Here is a 20,885-nt window from a genome sequence, read left to right as displayed (position 1 = left end):
AGCGTGACACACAACCAGAGACACTCCCCACACACCCAGAGACAGCCTGACTCACAACCAGAGATACTCCCCATGCACCCCGAGACAGCCTGATGCACACCCAGAGACACTCCCCACACACCCAGAGACAGCCTGACACACACCCAGAGACACTCCCCACACAACCAAGACAGACTGACACACACCCAGAGACAGTACCCACACACCCAGAGACAGCCTGACACACCACCCTGAGACAGCCTGACACATACTCAGAGACACAGCCCACGCACCCCGGGACAGCTTGACACACACCCAGAGACACCTCCAACGCACACTGAGACAGCATGACACATACTCAGAGACAGCCTGACACACACCCAGAGACACTGCCCACACACCCGCAGAGACACTCTCCACACACCCAGAGACAGCTTGACACAAACCCAGAGACACTCCTCACACATACGCAGAGACCCTCTCCACACACACAGAGACAGCCTGACACACACCCAGAGACACTCCCCATACAACCAGAGACAACCTGAACACACCCAGAGACACTCCCCACACATGCAGAGAAAGCATTAGACACACCCAGAGACAGCCTGACACACAACCAGAGACACTCCCCACGCACCGCGATACAGCCTGAAACACACCCAGAGACACTCCTCACACATGCAGAGAGAGCATGACACACACCCAGAGACAGCCTGAGACACACCCAGATACAAGCCCCAGACACCAGCAGAGACACTCTCCACACACCCAGACACAGCCTGACACACACCCAGAGACACTCCCCACAAACACGCAGAGAAACACTCCACACACCCAGAGACAGCCTGACACACACCCAGAGACACTCCCCACACAACCAGGACAGACTGACACACACCCAGTGACACTACCCACACACCCGCAGAGACACTCTCCACACACCCCAAGACAGCCTGACAAACACCCAGAGACACTCCCCACACACGCAGAGACAGCATTGCACACACCAGGAGACAGCCTGACACACACCCAGAGACACTCCCCACACATGCAGAAAGAGCATGACACACACCCAGAGACAGCCTGACACACACCCAAATACAATCCCCACACCCGCAGAGACACTCCCCACACACCCAGAGACAGCCTGACTCACAACCAGAGATACTCCCCATGCACCCCGAGACAGCCTGACACACACCCAGAGATACTCCCCACACAACCAAGACAGACTGACACACCACACTGAGACAGGCTGACACACACCCAGAGACACTCCCCACACATGCAGAGACAGCATTAGACACACCGCGAGACAGCCTGACACACACCCAGAGATACTCCTCACACATGCAGAGAGAGCATGACACACACCCAGATACAATCCGCAGACACCCGCAGAGACACTCTCCACACACCCAGAGACAGCCTGACACACACCCAGAGACACACCCCACAAACACGCGGAGAAACACTCCACACACCCAGAGACAGCCTAACACAGACCCATAGACACTCCCCACACACGCAGAGACAGCATGACACACACCCAGAGACAGCCTGACACACAACCAGAGACACTCCCCACGCACCGCGATACAGCCTGAAACACACCCAGAGACACTCCTGACACATGCAGAGAGAGCATGACACACACCCAGAGACAGCCTGAGACACACCCAGATACAATCCCCAGAAACCAGCAGAGACACTCTCCACACACCCAGAGACAGCCTGACACACACCCAGAGACACTCCCCACAAACACGCAGAGAAACACTCCACACACCCAGAGACAGCCTGACACACACCCAGAGACACTCTCCACACAACCAAGGCAGACTGACACACGCCCAGAGACACTACCCACACACCCGCAGAGACACTCTCCACACACCCCAAGACAACCTGACAGACACCCAGAGACACTCCCCACACAAGCAGAGACAGCATTGCACACACCAGGAGACAGCCTGACGCACACCCAGAGACAGTCCCCACACATGCAGAGAGAGCATGACACACACCCAGAGACAGCCTGACGCACACCCAGATACAATCCTCACACCCGCAGAGACACTCCCCACACACCCAGAGACAGCCTGACACACACACAGAGACACTCCCCACACACCCAGAGACAGCCTGACACACCCAGAAACACTCCCCACACAGAAAGAGAGAGCCTGACACACATCCAGAGATACTCCCCATGCACCCCGAGACAGCCTGACACACACCCAGAGACACTCCCCACACACCCAGAGACAGCCTGACACACACACAGAGACACTCCCCACACACCCAGAGACAACCTGAACACACCCAGAGATACTCCCCACACATGCAGTGGCAGCATTAGACACACCCAGAGACAGCCTGACACACACCCAGAGACACTTCCCACGCACCGCGAGACAGCCTGACACACACCCAGAGACACTCCTAACACATGCAGAGAGAGCATGACACACACCCAGATACAATCCGCAGACACCCGCAGAGACACTCTCCACACACCCAGAGACAGCCTGACACACACCCAGAGACACACCCCACAAACACGCGGAGAAACACTCCACACATCCAGAGACAGCCTGACACACACCCAGAGACACTCCTCACACAACCAAGACAGACTGACACACACCCACAGACAGTACCCACACACCCGCAGAGATACTCTCCACACACCCAGAGACAGCCTAACACACACTCAGAGACACTCCCCACACACACGCAGAGAGACTCTCCACACACCCAGAGACAGCCTGACACACACCCAGAGACACTCCTCACACAGACGCAGAGATCCTCTCCACACACACAGAGACAGCCTGACACACACCCAGAGACACTCCCCACACAACCAGAGACAACCTGAACACACCCAGAGAAACTCCCCACACATGCAGTGGCAGCATTAGACACACCCAGAGACAGCCTGATACACACCCAGAGACACTTCCCACGCACCGCGAGACAGCCTGACACACCCAGAGACACTCCCCACACACCCAGAGACAGCCTGACACACCACCCTGAGACAGGCTGACACACACCCAGAGACACGCCCCACACACCCACAGACAGCCTGACACACCACCCTGAGACAGCCTGACACAAACCCAGAGACACAGCCCACGCACCCCGGGACAGCCTGACACACACCCAGAGACACTCCCCACACACGCAGAGACAGCATTGCACACACCAGGAGATAGCCTGACACACACCCAGAGACACTCCCCACGCACCTCGAGACAGCCTGACACAGACCCAGAGACACTGCCCACACATGCAGAGAGAGCATGACACACACCCAGAGACAGCCTGACACACACCCAGATACAATCCCCACACCCGCATAGACACTCTCCACACACCCAGAGACAGCCTGACACACACACAGAGACACTCCCCACACACCCAGAGACAGCCTGACACACCCAGAAACACTCCCCACACAGAAAGAGAGAGCCTGACACACATCCAGAGATACTCCCCATGCACCCCGAGACAGCCTGACACACACCCAGAGACACTCCCCACACACCCAGAGACAGCCTGACACACACCCAGAGATACTTCCCACGGACCCCAAGACAGCCTGACACACACCCATAGACACTCCCCACACACACAGAGACAGCAGGACACACACCCAAAGACAGCCTGACACACACCCACATACAATCCCCACACACCCGCAGAGACACTCTCCACACCCCCAGAGACCTCCTGACACACACCCAGAGACACTCCTCACGCACACCGAGACAGCCTGACAAACACCCAGAGACACTTGCCACACAGGCAGAGACAGCATTACACACACCCGGAGACAGCCTGACACACACCCAGAGACACTCCCCACACAACCAAGACAGACTGACACACACCCAGAGACAGTACCCAGACACCCAGAGACGGCCTGACACACACGCAGAGACACTCTCCACACACACAGAGACAGCCTGACACACACCCAGAGACACTTCCCACGCACCGCGAGACAGCCTGACACACACCCAGAGACACTCCTAACACATGCAGAGAGAGCATGACACACACCAAGAGAGAGCCTGACATACACCCAGAAACACTCCCCACAAACACGCGGAGAAACACTCCACACACCCAGAGACAGCCTGACACACACGCAGATACACTCCTCACACACACGCAGACACCCTCTCCACACACACAGAGACAGCCTGACACACACCCAGAGACACTCACCACACAACCAGAGACAACCTGAACACACCCAGAGATACTCCCCACACATGCAGTGGCAGCATTAGACACACCCAGAGACAGCCTGACACACACCCAGAGACACTTCCCACGCACCGCGAGACAGCCTGACACACACCCAGAGACACTCCTAACACATGCAGAGAGAGCATGACACACACCAAGAGACAGCCTGACACACACCCAGAGAGACTCCCCACAAACACGCGGAGAAACACTCCACACATCCAGAGACAGCCTGACACACACCCAGAGACACTCCTCACACAACCAAGACAGACTGACACACACCCACAAACAGTACCCGCACACCCACAGAGATACTCTCCACACACCCAGAGACAGCCTGACACACACCCAGAGACGCTCCCCACGCACCCAGAGACAGCGTGACACACACCCGGAGACACTCCCTACACACCCAGAGACAGCCTGACACACACCCAGAGACACTCCCCACACACCCCGAGACAGCCTGACACACACCCAGAGACACCCCCACACAACCAAGACAGACTGACACACACCCAGAGACACTACCCACACACCCCGAGACAGCCTGACACACACCCAGAGACACTCCCCACACACTCCGAGACAGCCTGACACACACCCAGAGACATTGCCCAGACAACCAAGACAGACTGACACACACCCAGATACAATCCCCACACACCCGCAGAGACACTCTCCACACACCCAGGGACAGCCTGACACACACTCAGAGACACTCCCAACACACACGCAGAGACACTCTCCACACACCCAGAGACACTTCCCATGCACCCCAAGACAGCCTGACACACACCCAGAGACACTCCCCACACACCCAGAGACACTTCCCATGCACCCCAAGACAGCCTGACACACACACAGACACACTTCCCACGCACCCCAAGACTGCCTGACACACAGCCATAGACACTCCCCACACACGTAGAGACAGCACGACACACACCCAAAGACAGCCTGACACACACCCACATACAATCCCCACACACCCACAGAGACACTCTCCACAAACCCAGAGACAGCCTGACACACACACCCAGACAAAATCCCCACACACGCACAGAGACCCTCTCCACACACCCAGAGACAGCCTGACACACACCCAGAGACACTCCCCACACACCCAGAGACAGTACCCACACACCCAGAGACAGCCTGACACACCCAGAGACACTCCCCACACACCCAGAGACAGCCTGACACACCACCCTGAGACAGGCTGACACACACCCAGAGACACGCCCCACACACCCAGAGACAGCCTGACACACACGCAGAGACACTCCTCACACACAGGCAGAGACCCTCTCCACACACACAGAGACAGCCTGACACACACCCAGAGACACTCCCCACACAACCAGAGACAACCTGAACACACCCAGAGACACTCCCCACACATGCAGTGGCAGCATTAGACACACCCAGAGACAGCCTAACACACACCCAGAGACACTTCCCACGCACCGCGAGACAGCCTGACACACACCCAGAGACACTCCCCACACAACTAAGACAGACTGACACACACCCACAGACAGTACCCTCACACCCGCGGAGATACTCTCCACACACCCAGAGACAGCCTGACACACATGCAGAGACACTCCTCACACAGACGCAGAGACACTCTCCACACACCCAGAGACAGCCTGACACAAACCCAGAGACACTCCCCACACACGCATAAACACTCTCCACACACCCAGAGACAGCCTGACACACACACAGAGACACTCCCCACACAGCTAGAGACAGCCTGACATACCCAGAAACACTCCCCACACAGAAAGAGAGAGCCTGACACACACCCAGAGACACTGCCCACACACCCGCAGAGACACTCTCCACACACCCAGAGACAGCCTGACACAAACCCAGAGACACTCCTCACACATACGCAGAGACACTCTCCACACACATAGAGACAGCCTGACACACACCCAGAGACACTCCACACACAACCAGAGACAACCTGAACACACCCAGAGACACTCCCCACACATGCAGAGACAGCATTAGACACACCCAGAGACAGCCTGACACACACCCAGAGACACTCCCCACACACGCAGAGACAGCATTGCACACACCAGGAGACAGCCTGACACACACCCAGAGACACTCCCCACGCACCCCGAGACAGCCTGACACAGACCCAGAGACACTACCCACACATGCATAGAGAGCATGACACACACCCAGAGACAGCCTGACACACACCCAGATACAATCCCCACACCCGCATAGACACTCTCCACACACCCAGAGACAGCCTGACACACACCCAGAGACGCTCCCCACGCACCCAGAGACAGCGTGACACACACCCGGAGACACTCCCTACACACCCAGAGACAGCCTGACACACACCCAGAGACACTCCCCACACACCCCGAGACAGCCTGACACACACCCAGAGACACCCCCACACAACCAAGACAGACTGACACACACCCAGGGACACTACCCACACACTCCGAGACAGCCTGACACACACCCAGAGACATTGCCCAGACAACCAAGACAGACTGACACACACCCAGATACAATCCCCACACACCCGCAGAGACACTCTCCACACACCCAGGGACAGCCTGACACACACCCAGAGACACTTCCCACACACACGCAGAGACACTCTCCACACACCCAGAGACACTTCCCATGCACCCCAAGACAGCCTGACACACACCCAGAGACACTCCCCACACACCCAGAGACACTTCCCATGCACCCCAAGACAGCCTGACACACACACAGACACACTTCCCACGCACCCCAAGACTGCCTGACACACAGCCATAGACACTCCCCACACACGTAGAGACAGCACGACACACACCCAAAGACAGCCTGACACACACCCACATACAATCCCCACACACCCAAAGAGACACTCTCCACAAACCCAGAGACAGCCTGACACACACACCCAGACAAAATCCCCACACACGCACAGAGACCCTCTCCACACACCCAGAGACAGCCTGACACACACCCAGAGACACTCCCCACACACCCAGAGACAGTACCCACACACCCAGAGACAGCCTGACACACCCAGAGACACTCCCCACACACCCAGAGACAGCCTGACACACCACCCTGAGACAGGCTGACACACACCCAGAGACACGCCCCACACACCCACAGACAGCCTGACACACCACCCTGAGACAGCCTGACACAAACCCAGAGACACAGCCCACGCACCCCGGGACAGCCTGACACACACCCTGAGACACCTCCAACACACACTGAGACAGCATGACACATACCCAGAGACAGCCCGACACACACCCAGAGACGCTGCCGACACACCCGCAGAGACACTCTCCACACACCCAGAGACAGCCTGACACACACGCAGAGACACTCCTCACACACACGCAGAGACCCTCTCCACACACACAGAGACAGCCTGACACACACCCAGAGACACACTCACACAACCAGAGACAACCTGAACACACCCAGAGACACTCCCCACACATGCAGTGGCAGCATTAGACACACCCAGAGACAGCCTGACACACACCCAGAGACACTTCCCACGCACCGCGAGACAGCCTGACACACACCCAGAGACACTCCTAACACATGCAGAGAGAGCATGACACACACCAAGAGACAGCCTGACACACACCCAGAGACACTCCCCACACAACCAAGACAGACTGACACACACCCACAGACATTAACCACACACCCGCAGAGATACTCTCCACACACCCAGAGACAGCCTGACACACACGCAGAGACACTCCTCACACAGACGCAGAGATCCTCTCCACACACACAGAGACAGCCTGACACACACCCAGAGACACTCCCCACACAACCAGAGACAACCTGAACACACCCAGAGACACTCCCCACACATGCAGTGGCAGCATTAGACACACCCAGAGACAGCCTGATACACACCCAGAGACACTTCCCACGCACCGCGAGACAGCCTGACACACCCAGAGACACTCCCCACACACCCAGAGACAGCCTGACACACCACCCTGAGACAGGCTGACACACACCCAGAGACATGCCCCACACACCCACAGACAGCCTGACACACCACCCTGAGACAGCCTGACACAAACCCAGAGACACAGCCCACGCACCCCGGGACAGCCTGACACACACTCAGAGACACTCCCAACACACACGCAGAGACACTCTCCACACACCCAGAGACACTTCCCATGCACCCCAAGACAGCCTGACACACACCCAGAGACACTCCCCACACACCCAGAGACACTTCCCATGCACCCCAAGACAGCCTGACACACACACAGACACACTTCCCACGCACCCCAAGACTGCCTGACACACAGCCATAGACACTCCCCACACACGTAGAGACAGCACGACACACACCCAAAGACAGCCTGACACACACCCACATACAATCCCCACACACCCACAGAGACACTCTCCACAAACCCAGAGACAGCCTGACACACACACCCAGACAAAATCCCCACACACGCACAGAGACCCTCTCCACACACCCAGAGACAGCCTGACACACACCCAGAGACACTCCCCACACACCCAGAGACAGTACCCACACACCCAGAGACAGCCTGACACACCCAGAGACACTCCCCACACACCCAGAGACAGCCTGACACACCACCCTGAGACAGGCTGACACACACCCAGAGACACGCCCCACACACCCACAGACAGCCTGACACACCACCATGAGACAGCCTGACACAAACCCAGAGACACAGCCCACACACCCCGGGACAGCCTGACACACACCCTGAGACACCTCCAACACACACTGAGACAGCATGACACATACCCAGAGACAGCCTGACACACACCCAGAGACGCTGCCGACACACCCGCAGAGACACTCTCCACACACCCAGAGACAGCCTGACACACACGCAGAGACACTCCTCACACACAGGCAGAGACCCTCTCCACACACACAGAGACAGCCTGACACACACCCAGAGACACTCCCCACACAACCAGAGACAACCTGAACACACCCAGAGACACTCCCCACACATGCAGTGGCAGCATTAGACACACCCAGAGACAGCCTAACACACACCCAGAGACACTTGCCACGCACCGCGAGACAGCCTGACACACACCCAGAGACACTCCCCACACAACTAAGACAGACTGACACACACCCACAGACAGTACCCTCACACCCGCGGAGATACTCTCCACACACCCAGAGACAGCCTGACACACATGCAGAGACACTCCTCACACAGACGCAGAGACACTCTCCACACACCCAGAGACAGCCTGACACAAACCCAGAGACACTCCCCACACACGCATAAACACTCTCCACACACCCAGAGACAGCCTGACACACACACAGAGACACTCCACACACAACCAGAGACAACCTGAACACACCCAGAGACACTCCCCACACATGCAGAGACAGCATTAGACACACCCAGAGACAGCCTGACACACACCCAGAGACACTCCCCACACACGCAGAGACAGCATTGCACACACCAGGAGACAGCCTGACACACACCCAGAGACACTCCCCACGCAACCCGAGACAGCCTGACACAGACCCAGAGACACTACCCACACATGCATAGAGAGCATGACACACACCCAGAGACAGCCTGACACACACCCAGATACAATCCCCACACCCGCATAGACACTCTCCACACACCCAGAGACAGCCTGACACACACCCAGAGACGCTCCCCACGCACCCAGAGACAGCGTGACACACACCCGGAGACACTCCCTACACACCCAGAGACAGCCTGACACACACCCAGAGACACTCCCCACACACCCCGAGACGGCCTGACACACACCCAGAGACACCCCCACACAACCAAGACAGACTGACACACACCCAGAGACACTACCCACACACTCCAAGACAGCCTGACACACACCCAGAGACATTGCCCAGACAACCAAGACAGACTGACACACACCCAGATACAATCCCCACACACCCGCAGAGACACTCTCCACACACCCAGGGACAGCCTGACACACACCCAGAGACACTTCCCACACACACGCAGAGACACTCTCCACACACCCAGAGACACTTCCCATGCACCCCAAGACAGCCTGACACACACCCAGAGACACTCCCCACACACCCAGAGACACTTCCCATGCACCCCAAGACAGCCTGACACACACACAGACACACTTCCCACGCACCCCAAGACTGCCTGACACACAGCCATAGACACTCCCCACACACGTAGAGACAGCACGACACACACCCAAAGACAGCCTGACACACACCCACATACAATCCCCACACACCCACAGAGACACTCTCCACAAACCCAGAGACAGCCTGACACACACACCCAGACAAAATCCCCACACACGCACAGAGACCCTCTCCACACACCCAGAGACAGCCTGACACACACCCAGAGACACTCCCCACACACCCAGAGACAGTACCCACACACCCAGAGACAGCCTGACACACCCAGAGACACTCCCCACACACCCAGAGACAGCCTGACACACCACCCTGAGACAGGCTGACACACACCCAGAGACACGCCCCACACACCCACAGACAGCCTGACACACCACCCTGAGACAGCCTGACACAAACCCAGAGACACAGCCCACGCACCCCGGGACAGCCTGACACACACCCTGAGACACCTCCAACACACACTGAGACAGCATGACACATACCCAGAGACAGCCCGACACACACCCAGAGACGCTGCCGACACACCCGCAGAGACACTCTCCACACACCCAGAGACAGCCTGACACACACGCAGAGACACTCCTCACACACACGCAGAGACCCTCTCCACACACACAGAGACAGCCTGACACACACCCAGAGACACACCCACACAACCAGAGACAACCTGAACACACCCAGAGACACTCCCCACACATGCAGTGGCAGCATTAGACACACCCAGAGACAGCCTGACACACACCCAGAGACACTTCCCACGCACCGCGAGACAGCCTGACACACACCCAGAGACACTCCTAACACATGCAGAGAGAGCATGACACACACCAAGAGACAGCCTGACACACACCCAGAGACACTCCCCACACAACCAAGACAGACTGACACACACCCACAGACATTAACCACACACCCGCAGAGATACTCTCCACACACCCAGAGACAGCCTGACACACACGCAGAGACACTCCTCACACAGACGCAGAGATCCTCTCCACACACACAGAGACAGCCTGACACACACCCAGAGACACTCCCCACACAACCAGAGACAACCTGAACACACCCAGAGACACTCCCCACACATGCAGTGGCAGCATTAGACACACCCAGAGACAGCCTGATACACACCCAGAGACACTTCCCACGCACCGCGAGACAGCCTGACACACCCAGAGACACTCCCCACACACCCAGAGACAGCCTGACACACCACCCTGAGACAGGCTGACACACACCCAGAGACATGCCCCACACACCCACAGACAGCCTGACACACCACCCTGAGACAGCCTGACACAAACCCAGAGACACAGCCCACGCACCCCGGGACAGCCTGATACACACCCAGAGACACCTCCAACACACACTGAGACAGCATGACACATACCCAGAGACAGCCTGACACACACCCAGAGACACTGCCCACACACCCGCAGAGACACTCTCCACACACCCAGAGACAGCCTGACACAAACCCAGAGACACTCCTCACACATACGCAGAGACACTCTCCACACACATAGAGACAGCCTGACACACACCAAGAGACACTCCTAACACATGCAGAGAGAGCATGACACACACCAAGAGACAGCCTGACACAAACCCAGAGAAACTCCCCACACAACCAAGACAGACTGACACACACCCACAGACAGTACCCTCACACCCGCGGAGATACTCTCCACACACCCAGAGACAGCCTGACACACACGCAGAGACACTCCTCACACAGACGCAGAGACACTCTCCACACACCCAGAGACAGCCTGACACAAACCCAGAGACACTCCTCACACATACGCAGAGACACTCTCCACACACATAGAGACAGCCTGACACACACCCAGAGACACTCCACACGCAGCCCGAGACAGCCTGACACACACCCTGAGACACCTCCAACACACACTGAGACAGCATGACACATACCCAGAGACAGCCTGACACACACCCAGAGACGCTGCCGACACACCCGCAGAGACACTCTCCACACACCCAGAGACAGCCTGACACACACGCAGAGACACTCCTCACACACAGGCAGAGACCCTCTCCACACACACAGAGACAGCCTGACACACACCCAGAGACACTCCCCACACAACCAGAGACAACCTGAACACACCCAGAGACACTCCCCACACATGCAGTGGCAGCATTAGACACACCCAGAGACAGCCTAACACACACCCAGAGACACTTCCCACGCACCGCGAGACAGCCTGACACACACCCAGAGACACTCCTAACACATGCAGAGAGAACATGACACACACCAAGAGACAGCCTGACACACACCCAGAGACACTCCCCACACAACTAAGACAGACTGACACACACCCACAGACAGTACCCTCACACCCGCGGAGATACTCTCCACACACCCAGAGACAGCCTGACACACATGCAGAGACACTCCTCACACAGACGCAGAGACACTCTCCACACACCCAGAGACAGCCTGACACAAACCCAGAGACACTCCCCACACACGCATAAACACTCTCCACACACCCAGAGACAGCCTGACACACACACAGAGACACTCCCCACACAGCTAGAGACAGCCTGACATACCCAGAAACACTCCCCACACAGAAAGAGAGAGCCTGACACACACCCAGAGACACTGCCCACACACCCGCAGAGACACTCTCCACACACCCAGAGACAGCCTGACACAAACCCAGAGACACTCCTCACACATACGCAGAGACACTCTCCACACACATAGAGACAGCCTGACACACACCCAGAGACACTCCACACACAACCAGAGACAACCTGAACACACCCAGAGACACTCCCCACACATGCAAAGACAGCATTAGACACACCCAGAGACAGCCTGACACACACCCAGAGACACTCCCCACACACGCAGAGACAGCATTGCACACACCAGGAGACAGCCTGACACACACCCAGAGACACTCCCCACGCACCCCGAGACAGCCTGACACAGACCCAGAGACACTACCCACACATGCATAGAGAGCATGACACACACCCAGAGACAGCCTGACACACACCCAGATACAATCCCCACACCCGCATAGACACTCTCCACACACCCAGAGACAGCCTGACACACACACAGAGACACTCTCCACACACCCAGAGACAGCCTGACACACACCCAGAGACGCTCCCCACGCACCCAGAGACAGCGTGACACACAACCAGAGACACTCCCCACACACCCAGAGACAGCCTGACTCACAACCAGAGATACTCCCCATGCACCCCGAGACAGCCTGACGCACACCCAGAGACACTCCCCACACACCCAGAGACAGCCTGACACACACCCAGAGACACTCCCCACACAACCAAGACAGACTGACACACACCCAGAGACAGTACCCACACACCCAGAGACAGCCTGACACACCACCCTGAGACAGCCTGACACATACTCAGAGACACAGCCCACGCACCCCGGGACAGCTTGACACACACCCAGAGACACCTCCAACGCACACTGAGACAGCATGACACATACTCAGAGACAGCCTGACACACACCCAGAGACACTGCCCACACACCCGCAGAGACACTCTCCACACACCCAGAGACAGCTTGACACAAACCCAGAGACACTCCTCACACATACGCAGAGACCCTCTCCACACACACAGAGACAGCCTGACACACACCCAGAGACACTCCCCATACAACCAGAGACAACCTGAACACACCCAGAGACACTCCCCACACATGCAGAGAAAGCATTAGACACACCCAGAGACAGCCTGACACACAACCAGAGACACTCCCCACGCACCGCGATACAGCCTGAAACACACCCAGAGACACTCCTCACACATGCAGAGAGAGCAAGACACACACACAGAAACAGCCTGAGACACACCCAGATACAAGCCCCAGACACCAGCAGAGACACTCTCCACACACCCAGAGACAGCCTGACACACACCCAGAGACACTCCCCACAAACACGCAGAGAAACACTCCACACACCCAGAGACAGCCTGACACACACCCAGAGACACTCCCCACACAACCAGGACAGACTGACACACACCCAGTGACACTACCCACACACCCGCAGAGACAGTCTCCACACACCCCAAGACACCCTGACAAACACCCAGAGACACTCCCCACACACGCAGAGACAGCATTGCACACACCAGGAGACAGCCTGACACACACCCAGAGACACTCCCCACACATGCAGAAAGAGCATGACACACACCCAGAGACAGCCTGACACACACCCAAATACAATCCCCACACCCGCAGAGACACTCCCCACACACCCAGAGACAGCCTGACTCACAACCAGAGATACTCCCCATGCACCCCGAGACAGCCTGACACACACCCAGAGATACTCCCCACACAACCAAGACAGACTGGCACACCACACTGAGACAGGCTGACACACACCCAGAGACACTCCCCACACATACAGAGACAGCATTAGACACACCGCGAGACAGCCTGACACACACCCAGAGATACTCCTCACACATGCAGAGAGAGCATGACACACACCCAGATACAATCCGCAGACACCCGCAGAGACACTCTCCACACACCCAGAGACAGCCTGACACACACCCAGAGACACACCCCACAAACACGCGGAGAAACACTCCACACACCCAGAGACAGCCTAACACAGACCCATAGACACTCCCCACACACGCAGAGACAGCATGACACACACCCAGAGACAGCCTGACACACAACCAGAGACACTCCCCACGCACCGCGATACAGCCTGAAACACACCCAGAGACACTCCTGACACATGCAGAGAGAGCATGACACACACCCAGAGATAGCCTGAGACACACCCAGATACAATCCCCAGAAACCAGCAGAGACACTCTCCACACACCCAGAGACAGCCTGACACACACCCAGAGACACTCCCCACAAACACGCAGAGAAACACTCCACACACCCAGAGACAGCCTGACACACACGCAGAGACACTCTCCACACACACAGAGACAGCCTGACACACACCCAGAGACACTTCCCACGCACCGCGAGACAGCCTGACACACACCCAGAGACACTCCTAACACATGCAGAGAGAGCATGACACACACCAAGAGACAGCCTGACACACACCCAGAAACACTCCCCACAAACACGCGGAGAAACACTCCACACACCCAGAGACAGCCTGACACACACCCAGAGACACTCCCCACACAACCAAGACAGACTGACACACACCCACAGACAGTACCCACACACCCGCAGAGATACTCTCCACACACCCAGAGACAGCCTGACACACACGCAGATACACTCCTCACACACACGCAGACACCCTCTCCACACACACAGAGACAGCCTGACACACACCCAGAGACACTCACCACACAACCAGAGACAACCTGAACACACCCAGAGATACTCCCCACACATGCAGTGGCAGCATTAGACACACCCAGAGACAGCCTGACACACACCCAGAGACACTTCCCACGCACCGCGAGACAGCCTGACACACACCCAGAGACACTCCTAACACATGCAGAGAGAGCATGACACACACCAAGAGACAGCCTGACACACACCCAGAGAGACTCCCCACAAACACGCGGAGAAACACTCCACACATCCAGAGACAGCCTGACACACACCCAGAGACACTCCTCACACAACCAAGACAGACTGACACACACCCACAGACAGTACCCACACACCCGCAGAGATACTCTCCACACACCCAGAGACAGCCTGACACACACCCAGAGACGCTCCCCACGCACCCAGAGACAGCGTGACACACACCCGGAGACACTCCCTACACACCCAGAGACAGCCTGACACACACCCAGAGACACTCCCCACACACCCCGAGACAGCCTGACACACACCCAGAGACACCCCCACACAACCAAGACAGACTGACACACACCCAGAGACACTACCCACACACCCCGAGACAGCCTGACACACACCCAGAGACACTCCCCACACACTCCGAGACAGCCTGACACACACCCAGAGACATTGCCCAGACAACCAAGACAGACTGACACACACCCAGATACAATCCCCACACACCCGCAGAGACACTCTCCACACACCCAGGGACAGCCTGACACACACTCAGAGACACTCCCAACACACACGCAGAGACACTCTCCACACACCCAGAGACACTTCCCATGCACCCCAAGACAGCCTGACACACACCCAGAGACACTCCCCACACACCCAGAGACACTTCCCATGCACCCCAAGACAGCCTGACACACACACAGACACACTTCCCACGCACCCCAAGACTGCCTGACACACAGCCATAGACACTCCCCACACACGTAGAGACAGCACGACACACACCCAAAGACAGCCTGACACACACCCACATACAATCCCCACACACCCACAGAGACACTCTCCACAAACCCAGAGACAGCCTGACACACACACCCAGACAAAATCCCCACACACGCACAGAGACCCTCTCCACACACCCAGAGACAGCCTGACACACACCCAGAGACACTCCCCACACACCCAGAGACAGTACCCACACACCCAGAGACAGCCTGACACACCCAGAGACACTCCCCACACACCCAGAGACAGCCTGACACACCACCCTGAGACAGGCTGACACACACCCAGAGACACGCCCCACACACCCACAGACAGCCTGACACACCACCATGAGACAGCCTGACACAAACCCAGAGACACAGCCCACACACCCCGGGACAGCCTGACACACACCCTGAGACACCTCCAACACACACTGAGACAGCATGACACATACCCAGAGACAGCCTGACACACACCCAGAGACGCTGCCGACACACCCGCAGAGACACTCTCCACACACCCAGAGACAGCCTGACACACACGCAGAGACACTCCTCACACACAGGCAGAGACCCTCTCCACACACACAGAGACAGCCTGACACACACCCAGAGACACTCCCCACACAACCAGAGACAACCTGAACACACCCAGAGACACTCCCCACACATGCAGTGGCAGCATTAGACACACCCAGAGACAGCCTAACACACACCCAGAGACACTTGCCACGCACCGCGAGACAGCCTGACACACACCCAGAGACACTCCCCACACAACTAAGACAGACTGACACACACCCACAGACAGTACCCTCACACCCGCGGAGATACTCTCCACACACCCAGAGACAGCCTGACACACATGCAGAGACACTCCTCACACAGACGCAGAGACACTCTCCACACACCCAGAGACAGCCTGACACAAACCCAGAGACACTCCCCACACACGCATAAACACTCTCCACACACCCAGAGACAGCCTGACACACACACAGAGACACTCCCCACACAGCTAGAGACAGCCTGACATACCCAGAAACACTCCCCACACAGAAAGAGAGAGCCTGACACACACCCAGAGACACTGCCCACACACCCGCAGAGACACTCTCCACACACCCAGAGACAGCCTGACACAAACCCAGAGACACTCCTCACACATACGCAGAGACACTCTCCACACACATAGAGACAGCCTGACACACACCCAGAGACACTCCACACACAACCAGAGACAACCTGAACACACCCAGAGACACTCCCCACACATGCAGAGACAGCATTAGACACACCCAGAGACAGCCTGACACACACCCAGAGACACTCCCCACACACGCAGAGACAGCATTGCACACACCAGGAGACAGCCTGACACACACCCAGAGACACTCCCCACGCACCCCGAGACAGCCTGACACAGACCCAGAGACACTACCCACACATGCATAGAGAGCATGACACACACCCAGAGACAGCCTGACACACACCCAGATACAATCCCCACACCCGCATAGACACTCTCCACACACCCAGAGACAGCCTGACACACACCCAGAGACGCTCCCCACGCACCCAGAGACAGCGTGACACACACCCGGAGACACTCCCTACACACCCAGAGACAGCCTGACACACACCCAGAGACACTCCCCACACACCCCGAGACAGCCTGACACACACCCAGAGACACCCCCACACAACCAAGACAGACTGACACACACCCAGAGACACTACCCACACACTCCGAGACAGCCTGACACACACCCAGAGACATTGCCCAGACAACCAAGACAGACTGACACACACCCAGATACAATCCCCACACACCCGCAGAGACACTCTCCACACACCCAGGGACAGCCTGACACACACTCAGAGACACTCCCAACACACACGCAGAGAGACTCTCCACACACCCAGAGACAGCCTGACACACACCCAGAGACACTTCCCACACACACGCAGAGACACTCTCCACACACCCAGAGACACTTCCCATGCACCCCAAGACAGCCTGACACACACCCAGAGACACTCCCCACACACCCAGAGACACTTCCCATGCACCCCGAGACAGCCTGACACAGACCCAGAGACACTACCCACACATGCATTGAGAGCATGACACACACCCAGAGACAGCCTGACACACACCCAGATACAATCCCCACACCCGCATAGACACTCTCCACACACCCAGAGACAGCCTGACACACACACAGAGACACTCCCCACACACCCAGAGACAGCCTGACACAAACCCTGAGACACCTCCAACACACACTGAGACAGCATGACACATACCCAGAGACAGCCTGACACAAACCCAGAGACACTCCTCACACATACGCAGAGACACTCTCCACACACATAGAGACAGCCTGACACACACCCAGAGACACTCCACACGCACCGCGAGACAGCCTGACACACACCCAGAGACACTCCTAACACATGCAGAGAGAGCATGACACACACCAAGAAACAGCCTGACACACACCCAGAGAAACTCCCCACACAACCAAGACAGACTGACACACACCCACAGACAGTACCCTCACACCCGCGGAGATACTCTCCACACACCCAGAGACAGCCTGACACACACGCAGAGACACTCCTCACACAGACGCAGAGACACTCTCCACACACCCAGAGACAGCCTGACACACACCCAGAGACACTTCCCACGCACCGCGAGACAGCCTGACACACACCCAGAGACACTCCTAACACATGCAGAGAGAGCATGACACACACCAAGAGACAGCCTGACACACACCCAGAGACACTTCCCACGCACCGCGAGACAGCCTGACACACACCCAGAAACACTCCCCACACACCCAGAGACAGCCTGACACACCACCCTGAGACAGGCTGACACACACCCAGAGACACGCCCCACACACCCACAGACAGCCTGACACACAACCCTGAGACAGCTTGACACAAACCCAGAGACACAGCCCACGCACCCCGGGACAACCTGATACACACCCAGAGACACCTCCAACACACACTGAGACAGCATGGCACATACCCAGAGACAGCCTGACACACACCCAGAAACATTGCCCACACACCCGCAGAGACACTCTCCACACACCCAGAGACAGCCTGACACAAACCCAGAGACACTCCTCACACATACGCAGAGACACTCTCCACACACATAGAGACAGCCTGACACACACCCAGAGACACTCCACACACAACCAGAGACAACCTGAACACACCCAGAGACACTCCCCACACATGCAGAGACAGCATTAGACACACCCAGAGACAGCCTGACACACACCCAGAGACACTCCCCACACACGCAGAGACAGCATTGCACACACCAGGAGACAGCCTGACACACACCCAGAGACACTCCCCACGCACCCCGAGACAGCCTGACACAGACCCAGAGACACTACCCACACATGCATAGACACTCTCCACACACCCAGAGACAGCCTGACACACACCCAGATACAATCCCCACACCCGCATAGACACTCTCCACACACCCAGAGACAGCCTGACACACACACAGAGACACTCCCCACACACCCAGAGACAGCCTGACACACCCAGAAACACTCCCCACACAGAAAGAGAGAGCCTGACACACACCCAGAGACGCTCCCCACGCACCCAGAGACAGCGTGACACACACCCAGAGACACTCCCCACACACCCAGAGACAGCCTGACTCACATCCAGAGATACTCCCCATGCACCCCGAGACAGCCTGACACACACCCAGAGACACTCCCCACACACCCAGAGACAGCCTGACACACACCCAGAGATACTTCCCACGCACCCCAAGACAGCCTGACACACACCCATAGACACTCCCCACACACACAGAGACAGCAGGACACACACCCAAAGACAGCCTGACACACACCCACATACAATCCCCACACACCCGCAGAGACACTCTCCACACCCCCAGAGACCTCCTGACACACACCCAGAGACACTCCTCACGCACACCGAGACAGCCTGACAAACACCCAGAGACACTTGCCACACAGGCAGAGACAGCATTACACACACCCGGAGACAGCCTGACACACACC

Source organism: Mobula birostris, chromosome 10 (genome assembly GCF_030028105.1).
Source record: "Mobula birostris isolate sMobBir1 chromosome 10, sMobBir1.hap1, whole genome shotgun sequence".
NCBI lineage: Eukaryota > Metazoa > Chordata > Chondrichthyes > Myliobatiformes > Myliobatidae > Mobula > Mobula birostris.
Note: the sequence above shows the minus strand (reverse complement) of the source record.